The 26,264-nt window shown below is 36.6% G+C and overlaps 1 protein-coding gene across 1 annotated transcript in view; it reads left to right on the top strand.

Annotated features, from left to right (window-relative positions):
- Positions 1-26,264, top strand: part of sano (CABIT domain-containing protein serrano) — a 158,862-nt gene that overhangs the window by 47,000 nt on the left and 85,598 nt on the right. The window contains exon 2 of the mRNA XM_028315066.1: positions 2,916-2,933. The gene's annotated coding sequence lies outside the window, so the exon portion shown is untranslated. The remainder of the gene's footprint in view (positions 1-2,915; positions 2,934-26,264) is intronic.

Consider the following 26,264-nt stretch of genomic DNA (forward strand, 5'->3'; position numbering starts at 1 on the left):
TTCTCTTTTATTTTGTAAAACATTAAGCCCAAAAAAAGCTGTAATTTTACCACCGAATTTTGCACTTTATTACGAGCGCAGTGCAAGTCAGCAACACATTTATTAACAAAAATCTATTTGATAAAAAAATTACGATAAAAGGCCTAAGTAGCCAGAAAAATCAATTAACCAAAAGAATCTATATATATAAAAGAAAGTCGTGTTAGTTACTCCACTTATAACTCAAGAATGGCTGAACCGATTTAGCTGAAAATTGTCAGGGAGGTAGTTTAGAGCCAGGAGAAGGACATAGGATACTTTTTATCCCGTTCGAAATAATAAAAAAAAAAGTCTGCTTATTTATTGCCATTAAGGCGGAACAAAGTTCGCCGGGTCAGCTAGTAATAGATAAAGTAAAAGTAGAAATTATAATCTCGACTATCAACGACCGAAGATTCAAAGAAAATTGTTATTCAATTATTTTGAATGGCCCCCAATGGTAGAGCTCGATTTTCGATTATTCCCAAACTCACCTCAAAACATTATAATCCCTGATCTCTAAACTTGTAACACTTAAGTCATATATTTTATTATAGCAACCCTGTTCGACAAGGGGAAACTTCCGTGTTTCGGTTTAGACACAAATATTAACTAAATAGGTTAAAACACGTGATGTTTTCCATAGATTCATTTGGTTTTGTTATTTGGCATGGGAATGGGATGTAATTGTATGAGAAATTTGGCCAATAGATTTTGAACTCTAGTTGTTCAGTGTAGGCGAAAATAAATTGAGAAAATTCGTCCTTTAATAGTAAGTTTTATGTGGACAATAATGTAGACAAAAGCACGCAAACTAAAAACTATGTATTACATATTAAATAGGTGTGATTTTGCAACAAGAATGTACTGTCTGCAGTAATAAATAACGAAGAAAATTATTCTTATCTTTTGATCTTCTTCCATATTAGTTTTTATTCTAATTGATACAATATCGGCGGCACATAAAATATGCGGCACAGGACCGGTCTTTGTGGAAATCCTTGGGGGAGGCATTTGTCCAGCAGTGGACGTCTTTCGGCTGAAACGTACGAACGAACGAACGATACAATATCATTTTTCTTCTTTACAGTTTTGTATTTTCTATAATTAAGCTACTTCGTTCATATCCTAAGAGAATGAAACCCAACGATAAGCTGTTTTATTGATCAATAGAGTATGTAGGCGATGATTCGATGTTTTAAATCGACAGTGATCTCATCAAAATTGGCCAAGCCACTTCTAGCGACTTGATCTCCGTCTTGACAGACAGATAGACAATAATTACGTATATACAATCTCGGTCAGTGTAACCACGTGGCCAGGAATGGGGACACGCTCACTTTCTGATATGCTGTGTTAGTGTGTTATATCTTTATGTGTTACGAATATGATTGGTGTAGTTATTAGATTATGTACTTATTTTTATCTTTGAAGAGATGTGAAGGTCATTGGGGCTAAGTCACGGTTTTGGGGAGTTTTGACTCTCCCGATTTTCACTCTTAAAGCATTTGAGGTTTAAGAGTCAAAGTCTCGATTCAGTTTTAACAATAGATTGATGCCCATTTTCACCATCAATCTATAATTTTTAAGTGACCCATATGAAAAAAAAATACCTGTAATATGTTACCGTTGTTACACGTGTTTGTATTTATTTGTCTGGACCAATCACAGGACAATATCGATGGCTTCGGAAAATGGACCTTAAAGTACTTGGTTTGATTCTCAACTCGACGACAATAAATGATGAGTTTATAATACGCACAGTCAAGTATTTGCCCTCTGAACATTTTATTCATTAAATAACTGAAAAAATTATAACTATCTGAGGTGGGAATCGAACTAACGACCTTTCGCTTGCCGGGCCACTGCTTTTTACCCGACTGCACCAGAAGGAGGGTTATGTTTACTTAGACACTGGATGAACATTATTTATTGCATAAAAACACTTAATTTGACCCTAAAGTATTTATTCAACAGATAGATCTAGCTAGTCAGATAGCAATAAATAGTCAAATGGCTGTCGAAAATTGATGTCATAGTTTCTTTGTTGAGCTAATTGAATAGAGAAATCACGTTTTGTAGAAAAGTTGACTTATGGCAACGGGTTTTTTCGATTTCCCACCAAAACGATTAATGGAAAAAAGGATTTATAGTTTTATTTTTTGTGATAATCATTTTGGATTATAAATTGAACATTCCGATAAAATAACAAAAAGAAATAACAATGTAGGCGATAATAATGATTATTTTAATAGCTTAATCTATCGTTACTTAATTTTGCAATCGTAGAATGATGTTATTGTGGCAGCCAATATAGCACCTGATGCTGGTTTAGAAATATGATCATTGATATAATTAAAGATTTTGAAACGCCTTGGAAAATGTAAAGACACGTGTCTTATTGGGATTGCAAATAAAACGTGATGGACGTTGTTACAACAGTTGTAATCACATTAGAGTTACTGGATTTTTAATAAGAACCACTTACAGCAAACAACGTTTTATATTTCTTAACACTAATCTTTATCAAATCAGTATCTCTATCAAATACCAGCGGCCGCTCGCGACTTCGTACGCGTGGATAACGTTTCACTCCCTTAGAGGTTGAATTTTGCAAAATCCCGTCTTAGTGAGCACCTTCGTTCTAAAAGGACCCCCATGATAGAGACTCCTAGCACTTGTAGTTTCTGAGATTTCGTGATGAGTGAGTCAGTCAATCAATGACATTTCACTTTTATAAATAATTATTACTCGTAGATTAAAAGTAATGATTTAGCTTTTTGATTTGTTTTTTAAGGGTAACCGTGTATCTGACGGTAGCTGAACGTTTGATATCATATTTTGAACTTGATTGAGTTGAACTACAGATCACTAATGATATTTTTCTGTTGTTTCAGAATTCATGTGCAGAAAAGGTAAGAACTTTTTATTATATCTATTTCGGTATTTTCTGTGTTTATGTAGATCGTTTCATCCATGAAGACGCGCCCAACCAATTTTTGGTCGAGGGAAGCGTGGGGTTCGGGGAGTTTGATCCGAGCAATTCGAGCGTCATTATTGTAGTGTAGCGTGTACCGATGACACTCAAACATTAGCGGAAGAACTGTGAGTCGCATCATCGTCGATGAAACAATCTATATAGTAGACTATGCTTATCGAGTAAAGAAAGTTTATGAGCAAATAAACACAAATCATCCGTCAATATCATGGTGTCATGACGACAACTGATGGACCGATGTTGACAGCGTAAGATTAACGCAAAAGTTTGAGATGATGAACATTTTTTTAAAGATTATTACTGATTTGTTATTACACAAATTACTAATAGCCCCGTTAGCCCATCGTACTAAGCTAAATATGCTTGTATCACGAGTGAGCTCACCACAATAGTCGAGCGGCGGCGAGGACCGAACCCGCGTTCCCCGGATCACCTCTTCAGCGTTCAGCTATCGTGGCTTCAATAATTTTTACTTCTTCATGCAAAAACTACTGGGCAGATTATATTAAAATATTTCAATGGATAATCCGGTATAGCGTATAAATTAATTGGTCGGGCTACTTTTTATTAAAATCTAAAGACAAATTCGCAGAAAAAACCTAGAAAATAAAATGGTTGTATCCAGTTTAAGCTGATGCTATCTACCCACATATCAATCTAGATCTTAAATTGATTTGCAAATGTTATCAATTCGATTGCAGCGATGACATAACAAACAGTCATTGCCTCACATCCTCCTGTCAACATTTTGACGGTTGCCTTTATGAAATTTGCTTACAATGGATGGTCTGTTCTCATTTATCGTGCACAACTGGTACAGTCGGACTAGACATCATCATCAGATCATTTCTTCTTCTTCTCAATCGGTACACTCTTGTCAGAATGGTCGTGGTCATCATTGTGAATCACGTTTCAGAGTGATGTTCCTCGCAATACGGCGCCATTCCTCACGAAATGCAGCTTTCCGGGTACTTTCGCTAACCGAGCACTTAGTTGCGGCCTTGATCTGGTTCGTCTATCTCATTGGTGATCTACCAAGTGGTCAGATCATTTAGGAGACTTCTATCTTGTACCCTCTCTCATCATCATCATCATTATTACTATACTGTGGCTGGCACAGGACATCCTCCTTCAATGATTTCCACATCGCTCGGTTGGTAGTGGCCTGCATCCAAAGACTTCCTGCTACCCTCTCTTATTAATTTCCAGAAAATTATGGAGAATTTAGTTTACGCTCGCCATACTGCACACGTAGTGTGGGCAGGCCTCCCACTAGGTAGACCGACGATCTGGTGAAGGTCGTGGGAGGTGCCTGGATGCGGGCAGCGCAGGACCAGTCGTTGTGGAAATCCTTGGGGGAGGCCTTTGTCCAGCAGTGGACGTCATTCGGCTGAAACGAACGAACGAACTGCACTCTGGCTAGATTTGGGCAAGTTATTATGTCTCCACTGCAGGAGCACGACCCTCTCTAATTTGCCAGAGAGGCAAACAGAGGATTTGGTCTACACTCCTCACGGTAGCTAGATTTTTTTAGCTTAGTACTGAAAAGGCAACTTTGGACTTGAAAAATGTAACCATGATATTTATGGTAAATCTTATCCTAAGGGACGTCCACCTACAAGGTGGACCGACGACATCGTAAAGGTAGCAGGAAAGCGCTGGACGCAGGCCGCTACCAATCGATAAACATGGAAAGCATTGGGGGAGGCCTATGTTCAGCAGTGGACGTCCTATGGCTGAAATTATGATGATGATGATTATCCTAAGATTAAAAATAAATGAACATTTTTACTCGTTGAGTTCTTCGGTTGGTTAATCACACGTTGATTGAAATGTTTACCATTTGACTGTATTTTAGCTACGTCTTTACGGGAACATATCCCGCCCACCGTCTTCCTCACCGCGTCCGATCATCTCGTCGGTGCCCTGCCTCGAGCACGTCTGCCTTCCATTTGTCCCAAGATAATTTGTTTCTCCAGACAAGGATTATTATAGTACTAGCTTTCCGCCCGCGGCTTCACCCGGGTGAAATTTCGTTTGTCACAGATCGTCATAAATTATAACCTATATGTTATTCTGGGTTATAAACAAAAATACTGTAAAGTTTCATCAAAATCCGTTTAGTAGTTTTTTCGTGAAAGAGTAACAAACATCCAGACATCCAAACTTTCGCATTTATAATATTAGTAGGATAATTTTTTTCTAAACATTTACAAATAAAACGTAGCTGAGTATACCAGCGCACGCGCTTACAATCGCGCCATTATAGCTTCTAAGCATTCAATGGAGGCGTCAATGTGCAAGCATGACGGTTCGCGGACATTATCATATGGTGTCGCGGTGCAAGTGTGAAATAAGGACTTATAACAAACGTCTAGATAAATAATTCTTAAAATAATTAACTTTTTAAAAAAATAAAACCGACTTCAAATGCGTGAACACAAAAAAAACTAAAAATTAAAAATATTGCGTATAAAAAAGTTCATCCCCAATTTTCCACCCTTGGGGGTGAAATATTTTCTTCAAATTCGGATGAAACCACCCTTTTGATAATACCTATTCAACAAAAAAATAATCGTTCAAATTGGTTTATAATCGGCGGTGATATTGCGTATAAAAAAGTTCATCCCCNTTTTTTGAAGTCGGTTGATAAGAAGCTTTTTTTTCTTACAACTAGCACGACAATGCGGGCAGTGCAGGACCGGTCGTTGTGGAAATACTTGGGGGAAGTCTTTTGCCAGCAGTGAATCCTACTAATATTATAAAGGTGAAAGTTTGTGTGGATGTTTGTTACTCTTTCACGCAAAATCTACAGAACGGATTTTGTTGAAACTTTAAGCATTATTATTTGTAACTCATATTAACATAGGCTATAATTTATACGATTCTGTGGCACTAAATTTCACGCGGGTGAAGCCGCGGGCAAATATGAAATAAAAATGACAACTCTCTAGTTATTAATAAAATTAAATTTAGTTGATTCCAGTGAAAGAAATTACACTGCTGATAGTCAAAGAATTATATTGTAGATACCTATACCATAGAGTGGTTATCGAGCCCGCTACTCTTGTCACAGTAACTAGTCTGATACAATTTACTCTTTGTCTATAAGTCGTATACTTTCTTTCACATGTCGATAAACGTAAAAAGAACGAATCTCAAGATTTTTTCTTTTGACATTATTTTTTCATCCTACAAGGTGGACCGACGACATCGTAAAGGTAGCAGGGAAGCGCTGGATGCAGGCCGCTGCCAATCGATCAACGTGGAAAGCATTAGGGGAGGCCTATGTTCAGCAGTGGACGTCCTATGGCTGAAATGATGATGATGATTATTTTTAGAGCTTTCTAATAAGTCATCTTGTCTTCTTCCTAGTCTTGCACCGCGACATAACATTTAGTCACCGGCATAACAATTATGTGTAATACCATTGTCTTCAGAGAAAGGGCAGGGCGTGAAAATTGGCGCGCGGTGAAAGTGGACATTTTGTACAATGTCTGATAGTAAAAGTTAGTTTGTGTTGTGAAAATACGTTACAAAACACTCAACAATTTGTGTTCTTTTTGTATCTGGTCATTTAGTGTCAGACTTGATAATCCGCCATAGGCAGCAATCTGACATTCATGTTTCTGGGAATAAAACTTAATTAAAATAAGTTACAATCAACAAGTAAATTAGTACTTAAAGTACCTATCTTATCTGATTTAGATTATACCACGATACTCATAAGACGGCGACATACAATATGTAAAACTTACACAGTGGTATCTCGTGCAAATTTTTAAGACCTTCTTTGTAACAAAAATATACAGCTCAACTTGTTACTCACTGAATATTATTATAAGCTTTGTTTTGTATAGTTTTCAATGATATAAAAATTTCTTCATTGTATAACAGTCTTAAGGCAGGTTTTCAAATCGCGCTGATCGTCGGCGCTAAGAGATTCTAAAACCATCCTAAAAAGTGCTAAAATATTTCTTACGAGATTCAAATCATTACCAATTTCAGATGATATCCAAATCGCGCCAATCTGCGCCGCCATCTTGAAATGTCAAGGCTCAAACGTCAGAACTGACAGTTAGATATGAATTCAAAAAAAAGAACTGTCAAGTGAGAAGGCAATGACCTCTATCTGAAAGAAGGAGCGTGTAGAATACGTTATTAGTAATTATATTATTAAAAAAGTTACGCTGTGAATTTTAATAAGCGACTGTCGGTTTGTTGATGAGTTATGAGAAGATTATTAATACCGATGATTGAAATTATAATAAAAAACACTTCATAAATTCTTAATCCAACTAAAAATATTTAGTTCTGTGGGAAATCCCTAGAAACCTGGCTTAAGCTTTTCTTTTCTTTTGATGTAGGCAATGAGCAATCAAAAGCACTTAAGAAGCTGATAATATAGCACCTAGAATACAGCACCTACTAGTTTCGTTCAGCTAAATGACGTCCACTGCTGGACAAAGGCCTCTCACAAGGATTTCTATAGCGACCGGTCCTGCGCTGCCCACATCCAGATACTTCCCGCGACCTTCACCAGATCGTCGGTCCACCTGATGGGGGACCGAGGAAAGATGCAGTATTTTATCTCTATCTATCTGTACCTGTTTAACGTGCTTTCGTGTGTCCTACATAATCTTAAACCACCGAATACATTACCTAATTATTTATTTTATGTACTGCATGCCTTAAGATCGAATCAGAAATGAGGAGATCCGTAAACGAACTAAAGTCGCTGACATAGCCCGACGGATTAGCAAGCTGAAGTGGCAACGGGCAGGGTACATAGTACGCAGAACTGACGGCCGATGGGGCAGCAAGGTTCTGGAATGGTGGCCGCGTACCGGAAAACGCAGCGTGGGACGTCCACCGACAAGGTGGACCGACGACATCGTAAAGGTAGCAGGCAAGCGCAGGACCTTAACCTTAGCATAAATTATTAAATAAACTTATTTTCTAGATGTTATCTGAACAAAATGCCGAAACATTATGCAACTTATGAGTCAGCAAAAACACGGCAATTACAAATAAATGCTAGTTAATTAAAATACTCTGCTTTCGATGTTGCCGGCATTTTTTAAGTTTAGTTGCGCAATATTAATAGTTCAAATACTTTTGGTAATAAGGTGGACCGACGACCTCATAAGGGTAGTAAGAAGAAGCTGGACGCAGGCCACTACCAACCGGGCGAAAAAATCATTGGGGGAGGCCCATGTTCAGCAGTGGACGCCCTGTAGCTGAGATGATGATGATGTTTATTCATTTAGAACGTGTACATAAGTTGTTATATTATTATAGTAGATTGGGTATTGAAGCTGATAATTTTTGACAAATACTAAGAGACTCTTCCCTCTAGCAAGTTATTAAGATATTATTCTATACTTACTTCTGTCTAGGTTATTATTAAAAGAAGATTTCTAACTTCACTGAGGAACCCTAAAACCGCGGGTGGGTTAGCAAGTCACGATAAATAGCCAGTTCCTTTGCAAATCCGCTAAACGCTCAACTCAGTCAAGACAGCCACAGTATACATTAATGCAGTATATTTATACCGGATTGCTAGAAGGAACTCTATGAATGGGAATGTGAATCTCACTTCTAACTTCGGCCTGATCATCACTCTCTATCAAGTGAGTTGCAAGACAAGTCCCATCGATAGATTTCATCGTAATCAGTTCATTTATAGCATAGTCCTATTGCAGAATGCCCGTCCACCCACAAGGTGGACCGACGATATCATAAAGGTAGCAGGGAAGCGCTGAACGCAGGCCGCTACCAATCGATCAACATGGAAAGCATTGGGGGAGGCCTATGTTCAGCAGTGGACGTCCTATGGCTGAAATGATGATGATGATGATGATGATTGCAGAATGAAGACTCTTTTTAATTTTGACAGAGCCAAATGAAGGATTTTGCCTACATCCCCCACGCTACGGTATTTTGCATATGAATTCCTAAGTCCGCTTTAACAACAACCACGAATAGAGTGCTGAAACCATTAGCTATAATTTACTCGTATCAAAAAGTAAATAATAATTTAAATACATACTATAAAAATTTGGTTTAATAAATTAGACTTACTGATTTCACTTAAGCTGTGGCTAAACGCTCAACTTAGTACAGTCAACCGCGAATATAGCTTAAAAAAGGACGACGCTAAATTGCATCCTTGCAATTTTCCTTCCCTATTTCAATACACACCTTCCACCACAATCATAAGGTTCAAATTTGTACTTAGTCAAGTAGAAAAGTACTTAGCAGTTCAGCCTAGTCGTGACTTCGATTTGAGTTCATATTTTAGTTTTTAATTTCTTTATTTTGCACTACAGACCGCCTGCGACTGTGTTCGAGATACAGGGTGTCCCAAAAAATTGTGTCAAGCCAAAGCCAGATAGAGCATCACGAGTACTACCCCAATCACCGCGACTTTTGATAGTTTTCGAGTTATAATTTTTTTACAACATATAGGATTTTAAGCGTTTTCAGTTTACATTCGTGTTATGAATGTAAATACTTATGAATCAGCTAGGCCTAGTAATCATCTAATAATATTTTTTTTTAAATCTGGCATTTACCTTAGGTAACTATTCGTGCCTTAGTGACCAATAAAGTTCCTAAGCTACAGAAATTTAAAAAAATCATAGCTCGAAAACTATAAAAAATCGCGGAACATCCATAGGGTGATTTGGGTAGCCCTACTGATGCTCTACGGCTTGACACGACTTTTTGGACACCCTGTATTATTATTTTATTATTATAGTGGTGTCCGACTCCAGACATGATTAGTTGTAATGACATTATGGTTTTGTTGGCACAAATAACTGGTCCTGATGGTATTTTTGTATAATAGACGAAGATTGCGGTCTTGTCGCGCCGATTTGTGTTATTAGAAAATTGTATAGTTATGCAGTTATTACGTATTAACGTTGATATGGTATTTACTGCTTCTTTCCTATGGATTGATACATTAGTTAGCTAATTACACGGGTGTTGAATGATATTATTGAGAAAATGATAGTACTTTCAAAATCAGTATAAGTGATTTTTTTCATCATCATCTCACCTCATCATCTTAGGGAGGATCCTAAAACAAAACTCTGGCTGATGTCTGACATTAACCGCAATGACTAAACGTGCCCATACTCCGAGGATCAAAAATCACTATCTCCTGCTTATTTCAACCAGCTACTTCCAACTTAACCCTCCCCAACCAATCTAACCAGCTTGAGGAGTTTAGGCCAAATGCCAAATCCTCCATTTGTTTCTATTAAAATTAGAGAGAGTCTTGCTTCTTCTTCGAATAAATTACCTAATGATAATAAATATAATAATGATGACAGTCAGCTATCTTCTTAAGGTCGTCGGTCTATCGAGCTACGATTGCCAAGATCTGTCCTATGCTAAAATTAAAAACAAACTACATTTCCTCGGTGGAAAATCAATACATCCACCACAAATCCAAATGCATACGAATTACAAGATGGCGGATACGGAATACACATCAAATGGCGGTACAAATAATCGTTCCGCATTTAGCATCCCTCCATTACTCGATTACTGTAAGTACACGCTTGCATAGCAAACTATCGGATCGATCATAGCGATTTTTAGGGATCTACTGTAGCAATGGAAAAGCCAATAAGCTAAAGTAAATACATGATCAGTAATAGAATTTTTTTGTATATTCTCAGCAGCACTTTTTTATCCACAACGCGGAAGCTCTTGGCCTCCATCTTTCTCACCTGATGGAAAGTAATGATCAGGCTGAAGGTGGAAGCCATCTTGACCCAGAATCCTCATCTACTGAGGAACTGGCTATCTTACCTCTTATCAGCAGTTTGAACCAGAGATATTTTGCTTACTAGACTATTTTACCACTCTCATCAATGTGTCAGAATCCATCATCATTATCATCATCATGCTTTACCTATAAGTAACCCTTTTGGTAGCATAAATAATTCAATATATACTTCTTTGTGATAATAATATAGACAATATAGTCTACTAGCTTTCCGCCCGCGGCTTCGCCCGCGTGGAATTTTGTCTGTCATAGAAAAACTTTATCGCGCGCGTCCCTGTTTCAAAAACCGGGATAAAAACTATCCTATGTTCTTTCCCGGGACTCAAACTATCTCTATGCCAAATTTCATCAAAATCGGTTGCGAGGTTTAAGCGGGAAAGCGTAACAGACAGACAGACAGACAGACAGACAGACAGACAGACAGACAGACAGAGTTACTTTCGCATTTATAATATTAGTTGGGATTGATCGAGGAGAATTGACTAGGTGAACCAACGATCTGGTGAAGGTCGCGGAGAGCACCGGGATGCGTGCGGGCAGTGTATAACGTCGTTGTGGAAATCCTTAAGAGAGGCCTTTGTCCACCAGTGGACTTCATTTGGCTCATTGTTAGACGACGATCGTACTAGAGACCCTGTTTTTTTTTTAAATAGATTATTAGCAATTTTATTGCACAAATTACTAATATTCCCGTTAGCCCCTCGTGTTAAGCTAAACAAGCTTGTGTTACGATGCAAGTTAAGAGATATTGTCTTAAAATTCTATACGGAACCCATGCTATAAAAGCGTCTCACCCTTACCCCACGATTGCAATGTACGCAAACCGGTAACAATGGGCCATAACGTAATCAGTGGTCCCAGTGGCCACTGAAAGATAGTATATTCGACCACTGGGTATTATTTTTAGAGAATCCATTGGAGGGTTGTTCGAGGGCTTAATTCATTGTTTTGTAATCCATTGTTTACAAGTCTGGTGTTGTTTTTTTGTGTCTGTCTGAACTCAAGAACTACTGAACACATTTTGATGGGGTTATTACCAATAGATAGAGTTATTAATAGATAAGTTTAGGTGTCTTTCTGTAACAGACCGATGAGAAAAAACATAGTTATTGGAACACTTTCAATGAACGTATATTAAGAGTTTTCGTAGAACATAATGAAAGATGGAATAGGAAATGTAATATCATAGAGACCTGTGGACTGAGTGCGAGTTTACATCAAACGTGCTCATTAAAAAATGTATGAATATTTTATTTTTTTAACGTTTCCCGCTAGGGGCGCTGTACAATCCGTCATACATTTAATGTCATTTTTTGACGCGCTCACTAGTGACCTAGTGTGTGCGTTTTATGTAAACTCACAATCCCTCCCTCTGGTCCAATCTGTGACTATAGTGCAATACAAAAATTCAACAAAATCTGTCCTGTAATTTAAGCGTGACATACAGATAGAAAAAAGAGTTTAGCATTTACAATGATTAGTACGAATCGGTTCCTCCTTCAACCTTAGACTTATTACACTTTTTATCAAATACGATTCCAAAAATCGTCGCTAACAAATTGCGTACGGTCCGCAAAAAAGGTGGACAGAAACGAGAGAAACTAGTTGAAGTAGTGTTGCGGAATCGTCGATAGTTTCAATATCGATAGTGGACGTTGAGAAATATTCAGGACTTGCTGCCCCGGCAAATTTCTTAACGCCTATATTCGTAAATTTGTAGATATCGCCTGCCTGCCTGTCTGTCCGTCCGTCCGTGCGTCCGTCTGTCTGTCTGTCTGTTATTTATAGAAACCAACAACGATACATAGAAAATATTAGCTAAAAGATTTAAGAGAAATAAAATTATATGCTACTAGCTTTCCGCCCGCGGCTTCGCCCGCGTGTATTTTTGTCTGTCACAGAAAAACTTTATCGCGCGCGTCCCTGTTTCAAAAACCGGGATAAAAACTATCCTATGTTCTTTCCCGGGACTCAAACTATCTCTATGCCAAATTTCATCAAAATCGGTTGCGAGGTTTAAGCGGGAAAGCGTAACAGACAGACAGACAGACAGACAGACAGACAGAGTTACTTTCGCATTTATAATATTAGTTGGGATATAATATCGATAGGGCATTTTGTACGGGACTCTGCAATTTCAGATTTTCATGTGAATTTTTACTACTAAACGGGAACCTGCAAAAAACAGGATGACTCCGTGGGAAAGATCCCGTACGATGCTATCAATAGTATCACACATGGCGACATAGATAGTTTCATTCACTAAGACGCGCCCCACCAATTTTTGGTCGAGGAAAGCGCCGGGTGAGGGGAGCATGATCCGAGCAATCCGAGCGTCATTATTGTTGTGTGCGTGTGCACTCATGGATAATTTAGCGTGTACCGGTAACACTCAAACATTCGAGGAAGAATGGTGGGGCGCGTATAACGATGTATACTATCGATATTATTTTTGGTTTTATTATCGATATTGTGCAACACTAGCTGAAGTAATGGCAGCAAAAAAAGTACGCGCCCGCGAAATTATTATCGGCCTGTCTTGCGTAAGCCCATTACAGTTTAATCAAACAGTTATTGCTTTACATGTTCTGGGCGAGGTACCGTCGGCAAAAGAAATACGACCCTTTTTAACCGACTTCAACAAAAAACGGTTCTCTATTCGGTTGTTTTTTATAATTTAGAGTTAAATGCACATGACGCTGAACCTATCTTTTAAACTAGGTTTTAATTTAAGCCACAGTACTAACTACAGTACATTATATCTAGTTAGTACCTCCAGTAAGATGAGCGCACCTATTTAGGTCCATTTGGATTTAAAAACTCTTTTAAAAATCATACAATGACCTTTCAGACTTGTTGCTTGAACCTACATTTTAATCTAAGTTTTAATGTATGCCAGTACATTGCAGCTAGTAGATACAGTAAGGTAGGTGCACCTATTTAGGCCTATTTGGTTTTAAAAAGTCTTGACTCAAAAAAGTGATTGAATGAATATTTTAATCTAATTTTAATAATTTGAGCCAGTAAATTGTAACTAGTAAGATGCAATAATATTAACGTAGAAATGATAATTGACAACCAACGAAACGTTGCATTGGCTATCTTTTGGAAAAATAAGTGTCTACCATTAACAATACTTTTCTTTATTTGTGGTTACAAAAGCTTTCCATTATTAAAGACTAAATGGAAGTGTAGAATGAAACAATACAAAATAATAAAAACTACCAGTTATAGGGGGATTTTTTGGAGAAATTTAACAAATAACCAAAAAAACACGAATTTTTAAGCAGATTTTTTTCAAAAAGTATCATTTTTTATTATTTGTTGGCCTTTTTTGTGTATTTTATGTATTTTTTTAGTATTGCCTGTTATTTAGCATTATTACTGTTTTTATTTTATCAGGATATACCGCTTAGTTTAAAAGTTATTACGTTTTCTTTACAATAAGTAATCTGAAGAAAAAAAAATCTATAAAAAAATAAAAAAAAATCTCAAAAAAATTTTGACCTCTTTTTTGTCGATAAAAATAGGTCTAGTTTCATCTATTTTCATATGTACACTTTAACGTGACTCACACTGTATATTGTAGCTTTATTCGCCCAATGTTCATTACTTCATTTTCCAACTCACCCTTGACCGATTCTCATTAACTTCTTTTTGTTGCAGCCCAATACATTGTTGCAAAATTACACCTCAGACGTTAAATTTTTATTACTTGATTCTTGGATAGATTAATACAAGATATCGACGTTTAATAATGTTACTGTAAGATTCTACTTTATGTAGCTTTTATAGAGTTGATTTTTGAGTGTGAAAATATTTTTCATTAAATAGTTTTAATTAAATTAAAGCTTTTGAAGTTAATTTTATAAATAGAAATACAGACAACAGCAAATCAAACTTAACACTGAGGCATGTTATGAATTCTAATGTAATTGTAATTGTTACGATTTTGCAACAACAATATAAACCTGATGTGCTGCCTAACTGAGTATTCTTTCATCGGACGAATGATTTTAACTAATGGTTAATATTAATTATGAACTACAGTATTTATTTTTCGTGGTACCTACGCGTGTTCATCAACTAAAATATCCACAAAGAAAAAAGCTCTTGGGCATTTATTTGACCTAATGGAAAGAATGATCAGGCCGAAGATAATTGAGCTTTACCCAAAATTCTAAACCACAGAAGAACTATGGATTTACTTAGCTCAATTAATTTTATTTGTATTACCTCCAACTCTATCAGGTGAGATGATGGCCAAGAGCTTTCTCGTTGTGGATCTGCTGAACATAGGCCTACCCCAATGATTTCCACAATGGCCGGTTGGTGGCGGCCTGCATCCAGCGCATCGTTGTGAGTAAAATGGGCGAAATACTCAACATTATTTAAAGTAATCGCAATTTTTTCTTAACTTTTCTGCTGTCCGTACACCAGGGCCGGACGGTATAAATAAGGAAGCCTCTCGCGCTGTTTGTTAATGATGTAATTACACGAGCGAGCCCTGCCCTGGTACACTGTGACCAATCGGTAGGCTGGCTCTACCAAGTATTAAGCTCTAGCTTTATGTATGAGTGTCTTAGATTTTCAATGAGGATTTTTTCGCAATACTAAAAGGATGTTTATTTTTTATTACTTTGATTTTGATCATCATCATATTGTTTTTCAGTAAATGGGTAATGTTAGGCTGAGTTGCACCATCTTACTTTGACTTTAACAAACGTCAAAAATCTGTCAAACTCCATACAAAATACGCCGGTTATAGTTATAGTTACGGTCAAAGTTAGGTGGTGCAACTCAGCCTTAGAGTTTCAAGACGAGAGTGAATTAGCACTAACAGGACAGATAATAATATGTACCTATGTACTATCCTAGACTGCATCTCACTTAACGTCAGGTGCGATTGCGGTCAAATACCTGCCTTGTTCTGCATAAAAAACCTTTGATTGGGGCATTTTTTTTTCTAACTAGTAACGTCATTTGACCCGCCAAAAAAATCTAAGTTATATTACTAAAACCCGGACAATGCACCCTATACCGGAACAATACTAGTCTATCTGAAATCAGATTTACTAATTGATTGAAATTAATTTTGATTTGATAAACCTTTTTACCCAACTGCGCCAGAAGGAGGGTTATATTTTTATCAGATGTCAAGCTGTAATACAAGATTGCATACACATTACACACTCGTACATCATGCACAAGCGAGTACATTGTCCATTTATTAATAGCCAAGTTGATGAGTTACGAGTCGCATGCGAGATAAATCGAGCGATCTATAACCGAACCGCACGATAAATCCCACGAACTTAAGTTTGCAGTTTGGGTGCTAAGATGGCGCTATGGAACGTGGAAGTAAAAAATACTGGAAAAAATTACATATTTTATTTACTGCACTTTTACCTTTACAAGAGTGTCAAAAATCCTAAAAGTCACTTTCTCATAATGATAATTACGTCACTCAATATACCGTGGAGTTCCTGTAGAGTAAAATAGGACCATACTGACTGTTCCCGTGGATGCTAAAAAGCCAATTGAAAGCAAATGCGAACATAAACTGGGCTGGGATGCGCTCCGTGATAAAATCTTATTGTAGACGACAAATGTACTATCCATGGGCTTATGGCGTAAAATCGATAAAATGGCACGATAAAAGCTTATCGTGGCGAACATCCTAGGCCTACAGGCCTCTACCTACAACTAGCCTGGCCTGTGTAAGCCAAATCCTCAATATGCCTTCTTTTGGTAAATTGGAGCGGATTCATAAAATTAAGATTTTGTTACTCTAAAAAACCGACATAATGATTGTCCTAATATGAGTTAAAACCTCAATGTAAAACAGATATTTCACAAATATAGCTATATTTGACTTGATTTAGTTATTTTATTTATTTTGTAAATTTTCACGAAAAGCTAAATTGTAGATTTAGGGGCTAGTAACATCTTAGTGGCCTAAGCAAATCGCGTGCCTACCAAAGTTAGGCCTCGACTACTCGACCGTCTATCTCGTAGCTTTCATATTGACAGTTCTGTACGTATTCACATTGTTACTATACCCTTATCTTGTTTTCTTCAAATGATTTGTGTGTTGGAGTTACTTCAAAGTTTATGTTTGGGCTAACTTTACTTACTGTAACTTGTTTTTTATTATGACCTTAAACTTTCTCGCACAAATAGTTGTGTTCTTGAACTAACAAACTATACTTTTTTCTCAATATCAAATACTTGGAAAACATTTAAAATCGTGCTACATGTTTCATCCATTAAAAGCATTTTAGGTATTTCATAATAACTGGCTGACATTAAGATTCAATTTCCAAGATGAGTTTTTCGTGAAATTGTACTGACGAATTCTGTTACAAAACTGATAGGTATTTAACTAATTGTTAAAAATAACTATGTCTGTAGCATGAATATGAGTAGAATAAGACCACTCCTACTTCACGTGGATGTTGTTAATGGCAACAGGCGTTTTGATTGATTTTTGACATAAGGACTCCCCAACCTGTTTAGTCACCGTGAAGAGTATTATGGCCAAATCCATCATCACCTTTGGTAAATTATTCAGTGGGGACTAAAATAATGACCAGATAAAGATGTCACGTTGGAGTCAAGTCGCGTTACAGTCACGTCAGATCCATACTAGAGTCTATAAAGCCTCGACTATAAAACAAAACCTATACAATATCGAGTACCTTTTGTGTAAAAACGCTGACAAGAGAGACCCTTAGCTGGAGTGCCTTTGTCCTCAGTTTTTGAGGAGTTTTCTTTATTAACCTCTAATTTTAAGCCTCTCGACTGAAACAAGGACTTTTCAGCTTCATTTTGAAAAGGTATTCAAATTTAAAAATGTATCAGAAAGTATACAGTCTTTGATCTTTGCTCTTTTGTTTCGCTGCTTTCACAGACTCAATTATGATTTTTCTTTTGAAAAATATTGGATACTCAAGTACTACTACTAACTTTAGGAATAACTCGATTGCACTACCTTTTGTTTGTCACATAGAAAAGCTTTTATCGTGCCGTATCAGAAGAATGTGTCCCTAATGTTAAAATTCATTCAAAATACTGTGAGCGTACATTTCTTCTTCTTCTCAGTCGTTACACTCTTGACAGAGTGGTCGTGGTCGTCAGTAGGCCTAGGATGAGCGTCGCGATAAACTTTTGGGCATTTCTACTGTACGGTGTATTTTTTCTCAATTCGGTGCTAAAATTTATATTTAGTTTTTTAAGTAGTTTCAATACAAAAAAATAAATGTTACTCCATTCTGAATGTAAAAATAGCATTGTCACTAAATATTGTTAAGTGGTTTATGAGAAATGTTAAGCATCGAATTGAGAGAGCACCGAATTGAGAAAATGAATCACGGAATTGAGAAATGAATCTCCAAATATAAAAATCGCTCCGCAAACTTAGAATTGATGACATTATGAAGAAATACCTAATGTATTTCAATAATTAATATAATACATACTTAAAACGTTTTGATATCTGATTGCTGGTCTATTATTTAGATGGTTCATTTTAGGTTTATGTGTCTGAAATACTAATGGAATAAAACAAAAATCCTAATCAATATGTTTAATTTTTTATAAGGAACTATAATAAATTCTTAATTTTTATATATTATTTTAATTTTATTTAAATAAAACAAATAAAGACATAACACAGGGTCTCTTTGTTTATTTATTCTTAACCTTAAACATAAAACAAATATTGCAAAACCCAAGAGCTAGATTGACCTGACACTATACCGAAGATATTATATCGGACGTCAGTTTGTACACGATTAAAATGGCACTCAAATAGCTGAAATACAACAAGGCACCAGGTGTTACGGCATTATAGCTGAGCTTCATTTATATAGCTTTATTAACTATCCCTTGTTCTGTGAATGTTGGTTTCATAATGGGGAAGTTATTATTTCAAAAGTTATGAAGCAAAAACGAGTAAATTCTGGAAACCGGACACTCCATTTTAGGCCAAATTTCGCCCGTTTTTGAACTTTCGGATTTTTTCAAGGCGAGATGTAAAACCTGGCGGTCTTCTAAATATGCTCTCCATCAAGTCAAGAGTTCTATAAATACGTGTGATTTTTTTCAAGTCCGTACTTCAATTTTAAAGGTACTTTTTTCGCCCTAGTAAGTCGATCGGTCGTCCCCGTAGAAATGCCCTTTTATAACGCCATTTTATCGATTTTACTCGATTAGACCATACATTTGTCGTCTAAATCATCGATAAGATCATGGCGCGCATCCTAGCCTAGCTGGAGTGGGATATGTTGCCTTTCTTTCCTGTTTTTCCCATCCTTTATTTCCCGTCCTTCCCTGTTGATGGTCTACTCGTACATTTACCATCCGAGAATTCCATAACGGCCTACCTGTCAAAATTTTACAGCTACGCCTAGGCTAGAGTGACAATAATTAATACTCTGTCAATTTATATATTAAACATATCAATAAGTTTATACTTAAAGACAAGACGTACTCAAAGGCATTCTGGCAAAAAACTGATTCTTCAGGCTAATGGCCTCACTTTGGAGTAAATTACGAATGAATATACTTCTTATCACTACCAGTTAAGGTACATTTTGAAGTATACTTCAGGAAACACGTGGTGAAGTCGATCTGATAAGCGGACAAAAAATGAAATTAATTACCTAATCTAAGACAACCGTTTTCGTTACAAAAAAGGTAAGTAGGTATTAAGTAATATTTAAGCATTGCGAGTGTCTTCAAAAGAAAATGATTTCGTACTTCGGAATCGGAGGGTAGATAAATTTTTAAGCAGTTGATTAAGTAGATGGTATGTCAGACAGTCTTTGAAAAATAAGTATAGGGATTTTTTTTCATGATAAAAACTTAACATAGCTATTTATTTCCACTTAAAAGTCAAATTACTGATTCCCAAGAGGCTGAACTGTGGGTTGTCAGATTAAACCTTTTAATTCGAGGGTCATTAGTTTGATTCCCGTCCACTGCTTGACTACATACCCCTACTCTTCCCACGGGTGTCGTAAGAGGCGACTTAGGGACTACACATCAAACAGAGAACTGGCAACAGCGCTCCCTGAAAAACATCAATCTTTTAAACTGCGATCTCCAACCCGCCTGCCAAGCGTGGGGATTATGGCAAAACCCTCCACTGCAGTGGAGGAGGCTCATATTCCAGCAGTGGACTGTAAAGGGCTGATGATGCTGACGATGATGCTTGACTACATAATTATAGGTATAGTGGTTTACCCAATCTCACAATATAGATATAGTTATTTATCTTTTTGCGCGAATACTTAATACATAGTAATTTGGATACTTACCACAAATTACCGTAAAAAAAAATAGCGATACTTGTTAAGTAATAAAGTGTTCTATCTATCTACTTGTAAACTTTAAATAATGATATTTGAATTGTAAATGTATATCTACCTGAGGCATCGTAGCTCCTAATGTATAAGCTGTTTTTGATAAAGTTTTGATAAATATGAGCTGATGTTAATTACGTTTCGCGAATATATTTGTAGCAGAACATTCTTTGCAAAAGTTCACAAAACCAGCGCGACAGTCAGTCAAAAAACTCGATTAAATCAGCAACTGGTTTGGGGACCACAGTTATCCCGAAACTCGAATTGTGTAACAGTATACTTACTGACAGTTGGGAACAATGCAGGAATCCGGTTTTGGACTGAAAATGCGGTTTTGAACTTTAGGGTAATGATTAGGATTTTATGGCGGTCAAGCTGTAGATTCTGGCTACACAGGAGTTGCAGCGGTGCGTGTTGAGAGGTGGGAATAGTTCCGTTTAGGGTAATGATAATTGATCATCATCATATCATTTAGGAGTTGCACCACCTTATTTTAACCGTGACAATAAAAATAACCGGTGTTTTCTGTATGGAGTTTGACAGATTTTTGACGTTTGTCAAAGTTAAAGTAAGATGATGCAACTCAGCCCAACGTCCGTATTCACAAACATTACCATGAGGTCTCACAGTATGCGTAGACACACAGGGTGACACACGAACCAATCACAGAGCTCTATTCAACGCTGTGCGTTCAATTGCTGCTTCACTTAAGCAAGCATCGTTTGTGAATACGGGTGTAACTCTGTTCGTGAGTAGTAGTAATTTGATTAATTACAAAAATACAGAAAGATTCACACAAGTAGGCAGTCTTATCACTCATAGAGATTTCTTCCATAATTCCAGTCTGTCCAACGAGCTCAAATCATTTTCGGAATCCGGAACGGGAGTCAAACCAGTAGAATGCCTTCGCAATACTTACTTACTCATAATCAGCTATCACTCCATCTCATTGTGAATAAGGACTGGAAACTGCATTGTTACAATTGCAATTAATGTTACAACATGATTACATGAATCATTGCAGTATAATTTACATGATTTTTGCTTAAAATCTGGCATTTTAAGAGCAAGAGCGCTTTGCTGATCAACTCTCTACCTTTGTGTTTTAATAAATAAAAGTTTCATAATTATGATATCACTAGCTTTTGCCCGCAGTTTCACTCACGTGAAATTTAGTTTGTCACAGATCACCATATTAATAATATGTATATATAATTTTAAGTACTTATTTACTAACACTATAATCTGTATGTGGTCGAAATAAATAAATTTATTATTATTATTATAAATTATAGCCTATTATGATATTCTGGGTTATAAACAATAATACTGTAAAGTTTCATCAAAATCCGTTCAGTAGTTTTTGCGTGAAAGAGTAACAAACATCCACACAAACTTTCGCATTTATAATATTAGTAAGATTGTAAGCTTATAAATAATGAATTATGTTCAAGATCTAACTCGTAAAATTGTAATATTTTAAAGTAGCTTTTGCTCGCAAATTCGGCCATAGCTTTCATAATATTTCAACTTATACATTGAGGTTTTATTTCAATAAACTTATATGACAATATGCGCTATTTCAATCACTTTGTAAATTCTTTCAAAATCCGTTCAATAGTGTAAAGGTATTATTATTATGAAAGATCGGACACAGAAAATATTTTGTTTATTTACTAAACATACCTTATGTTTATGTTCTCGTACGTATTTTTACATTGTTTATGTTACATTTATGATAAAATGTGCTAATGAATCTTTCCTATTTTTCAGGTATGATTTTAATCCAGTTCTAACTACAGTTGATCATCAAAAGTACGTAACATAAAACTTATTATTAAGTGCAAAGCGGTTATTGTCTAATATGTCTTTGTACACCACATATAATTATGTATTCATTTAAAAGGTTAAAGAATGCTTAATCCGATTCTGTTTTTGTGTACACAAAAACTAAATCTGTATCAAGAATGACATAATACTTACATTTGTATTTGACTAAACGTAGACAAAAACTAGACTGATAAAAACAATAATTATTCATTGATGTGGAGTGGTTAATATTCACGCCTCCAGTGCCAAGAAAACAAAATATCTCAACGTAGAACGTTCCAGGTTCAATTCCCAGAGGATATACTTTGGTATTTTTTTTTTAATTTAAAAATAACTTGAAAAAATCTAACTACCTGAGATGGGAGTCGAAACCACGATCTTTCGCTTGCTCTTCCATCTAAACTACTTAATAGAACAGTTTTTATTTGCAAGAAAGACATACAAGCAGGAAAGACATACAAGCAGGAAAGACATAGGTACATAATGAAAGAGATACACAAATGGACAGACAGCTGCTTGTGCCCCTCTGACAAAAAGGCACCCGCTCAGCAAACATCAAGACCGCGCCAGGGCTTGTCTCGAAACTGAAGAGTTAGACACTGGATGAACCCATAATATATCACTACATATGTTCGTTCAACCAAAACGTCGACGTCCACTGCTGGACAAAGGCCTCCCCCAAGGATTTCCTCAACGACTGGTCCTGCGCTGCCCGCATCCAGGTGCTTCCCGCGTCCTTCGCCAGATCATCGGTCCACCGAGAGAGGATTGTGTACTTCGTCTTTAAGTATTTGAGGGCCTGCACTAAGTCTTGCGGTCTGTCATCATCATCATCATTCAGCCACAGGGCGTCCACTGCTGAACATAGGGTTCCCCAATGACTTCCACATCGCCAGGTTGGTAGCGGCCTGCATCCAGCGCCTTCCTGCTACCTTTATGAGGTCGTCGGTCAACCTTGTGGGTGGACGACCACGCTGCGTTTTTCGGCACGTGGTCTGTATGTTTTTGTGTTGATTATGAGTAATTTTCCACACAATTCGGAAATTTCCGAAGGTCAACCGGGGAAAACTAGGCCACCGCGTCATTAGGCTTTGGCAAACATGTTTTGCAATGTTTGTACAAAATCCGTGCGTGATATTAACAACTATGCCGATTCAAGTTGACAATAAAATATACTGTTTAAATGTTTTATTTGGTAGTTTATGTGCCAGCGAACGCCAGCTGCACTAGCGGGCTTGAATTTTGGAGGAGTCTATAAGTTGAAGAGAATGAACAAATATGAAAGACAGTAAAGAAATGTATATAAGCTGTGGCATATTTTTAGTTAGATAGTAATGGTTTTATTTTGTTACAAAAATATCGACTGTCCAGCCAAATGATTTTGATTTTTAATGATGTATGACGTTATTTGTGTGTCCTATTTGGAAATTGATCAAAACCTCCGGTTCGAAAGAGATCAAACAAGGCGTTTAAGTCAATTATTTATCTGCATAACATAGGCTTTACAAGCGCTTCCCAGTATTTAACAACATTTAAATTTTCCTCCTCCTTCACTGGATACTTTCAGGATAGTAAAATTAGCTAATACTATTTAGAAAAGGTGTCTCTATTTCACATCGCTAAGGCTGGGTTGCACCATCTTATTTTAACTTTGACAAACGTCAAAAATCTGTCAAACTCCATACAAAAAACACCGGTTATCGTTAAAGTTACTCTCAAAGTTAGGTGGTGCAACTCAGCCTAATGCCCGTTTTCACCATCAATCCCTAATTTTAAAGTGACCCCTTTGAAAACAAAATTCTTGTTATGTGTTACCATAGGAGTCACTTAAAAATTAGGGATTGATTGTGAAAACGGGCATAAGACTCCCAATAAGTTCTTAAATACAGCCTGTATCTCCATTATCACCCAAAATAAGGACATAAGAGCAAACAGTAATACCTACTTACTTAACACAGAAAATAGAGCTTCTCTACATATTACCAAATACTATCTTGGATATTCCAACTCTGTCTAAACCTTTGGCACCAGTCCCAGTGCGTGCGATATCCGTCCCATGTTTTATTCATAAGTATAAAACCACAAATAATGGTCGTCTTCTTTCTTAGCTTTCTATTTTGGGGTGTAGTAAATTCAGTTGTTTGAAAAGTTGTATAGGTTTTGTTCAGGTTTCATAATAGTTCTATGTTTGAACGAAACTATGTTATCAGGATGCAAATCTACTTTCCAAGTTTTTCCTGTCGCGACAAATAAGTGTAGAATGTCTGAAAGTTATACTGAAAGATGATAAATAATAATAGTATTATGCTTAACCACGGGATAAATACTAGTACTTACTTCGGTTTTACTCAAACAAAATTTGCATCTGTATTCAATAGATCTACAAGCAATATATTTAGAACTTTTCTAAAACATACTGCCTACCTTATTACATATTTAATTGATAAAAGCATGATATTCCATTAGGGAGTTATTATTAAATTTACAATGTCACTAATGAAAAGTGCAATATTTTTTGTATTGTAATGAATATGCATGTGGCTTGTTCAAACCATTTTCTGATGTACTGGACGTCAGTGGGCCTATTGAAGAAAAAAGCACACTTCACGTAAAACTAAACATCCAAACTACCTTTCCATTAAAATTAATTACTTCTGCAAATAGTCTTTTAAAAAGTGTCTTTACACGTCCCAGTATTATTTTAACTCTACCACTTCTTCGGGGCAGTAAATGGGCAAGTTGTGGCTTAGTAGTAGTTTCGCACGAAATTCGTTCGTACGAATGTGCGAAACGTCCCCTTTCAATAATAACATTTTTTAGTAGGCGTTTTAAAATCACGTGCGAATCAACTTCTTCGAGAACTAGCAGTATGAGATTACTATTTCTCGAAGGAGTCGATTCGCACGCGATTTTAAATACTTTTAATACAGCCAGGCGAAACGCCTATTAAAAAAATTTCGCACGAATATCGTGCGAAACTACTACTAACCCAAGTTGTTGGCCAAATAACTTTTGGAAAACAATTCACACTGATAAAGACAAAATAACATAATCTAGTTCAGAGCATGATCGCACGTAAAGGAGTAGTGGACCTGGGAAGACGGGTCAAGGTGCGGTGTCGACATCGGGAAACTGACAGCTGTGGCGTGTGGTCCAAGCTAAGGAAAACTAGCGGTGTTATTAAATACAATTTACATAAAATAACCACCCACTAGGTGGACCAACGATCTGTGTGCTGACCATGAGTTTACGGTAGGTGCGCTCGCTAGCGACTGCGTAAAAAAATGACATTAAATGGATGACATATTGTGCAGCGCCCCTAGCGGCTACTTTCAAGAAATAAATTCTTCATAGATTTATTTACTAACGTAGACTCATGGTAAGCACACTGGTGAAGGTCACTTACTATCAGGTGATCCGTCTGCTCGTTTGCCTCCTGTCACATAAAAAAGGTCGCGGGAAGCACATGGATGCTTTAAAAGGAAAAGATAAATACGAGTAAGTGATCTTACTCAATCATTTCTAAACTATACAAGATATCGAAAAACTGGTTACTGATCCTGAAAGTGCTTCACGAGCTTTATCAGTTTCAATAATAGATTATACAGGGTGTTTGGTAAATGGGTATATGAGCCGACACTAGCCCATGTTAACATGGGCATATAAATGATATGGTGAAGTCAGAAATTTGATATCATCATTTTATTTTTTTAAATTTTCATACAAAATAAATTTTATAAATTCCGATTTGTATAAAAATTAAAATAGTTAAAATGAAGATATCAATTTTCTGACTTCNGTCAGAAATTTGATATCATCATTTTATTTTTTTAAATTTTCATACAAAATAAATTTTATAAATTCCGATTTGTATAAAAATTAAAATAGTTAAAATGAAGATATCAATTTTCTGACTTCACCATACCATTTATATGCCCATGTTAACATGGGCTAGTGTCGGCTCATATACCCATTTACCAAACACCCTGTAGAATGACCTGGATCCACAAGTTTTTGATGTTTTTTATAGTTTAGAAATAAGCGACTGAGATCACTCAGTTTAGAAACAAGCGTCTGCAGGGTGGAGAATGTATGCCAAATCCTCCATTTGTCTAACTAACACAAATTAGAGATGGTAGTATTCATGCAGCGGAGACTAACGCCCGTATTCACAAACATTACTATGAGGTCTCACAGTGTGACAGACGAACCAACCACAGAGCTTGATTCAACGCTATGCGTTCGA

This window comes from Ostrinia furnacalis, unplaced genomic scaffold, assembly GCF_004193835.3.
Source record: "Ostrinia furnacalis isolate ACB-3 unplaced genomic scaffold, ASM419383v2 OfSCF4967, whole genome shotgun sequence".
Lineage (NCBI taxonomy): Eukaryota > Metazoa > Arthropoda > Insecta > Lepidoptera > Crambidae > Ostrinia > Ostrinia furnacalis.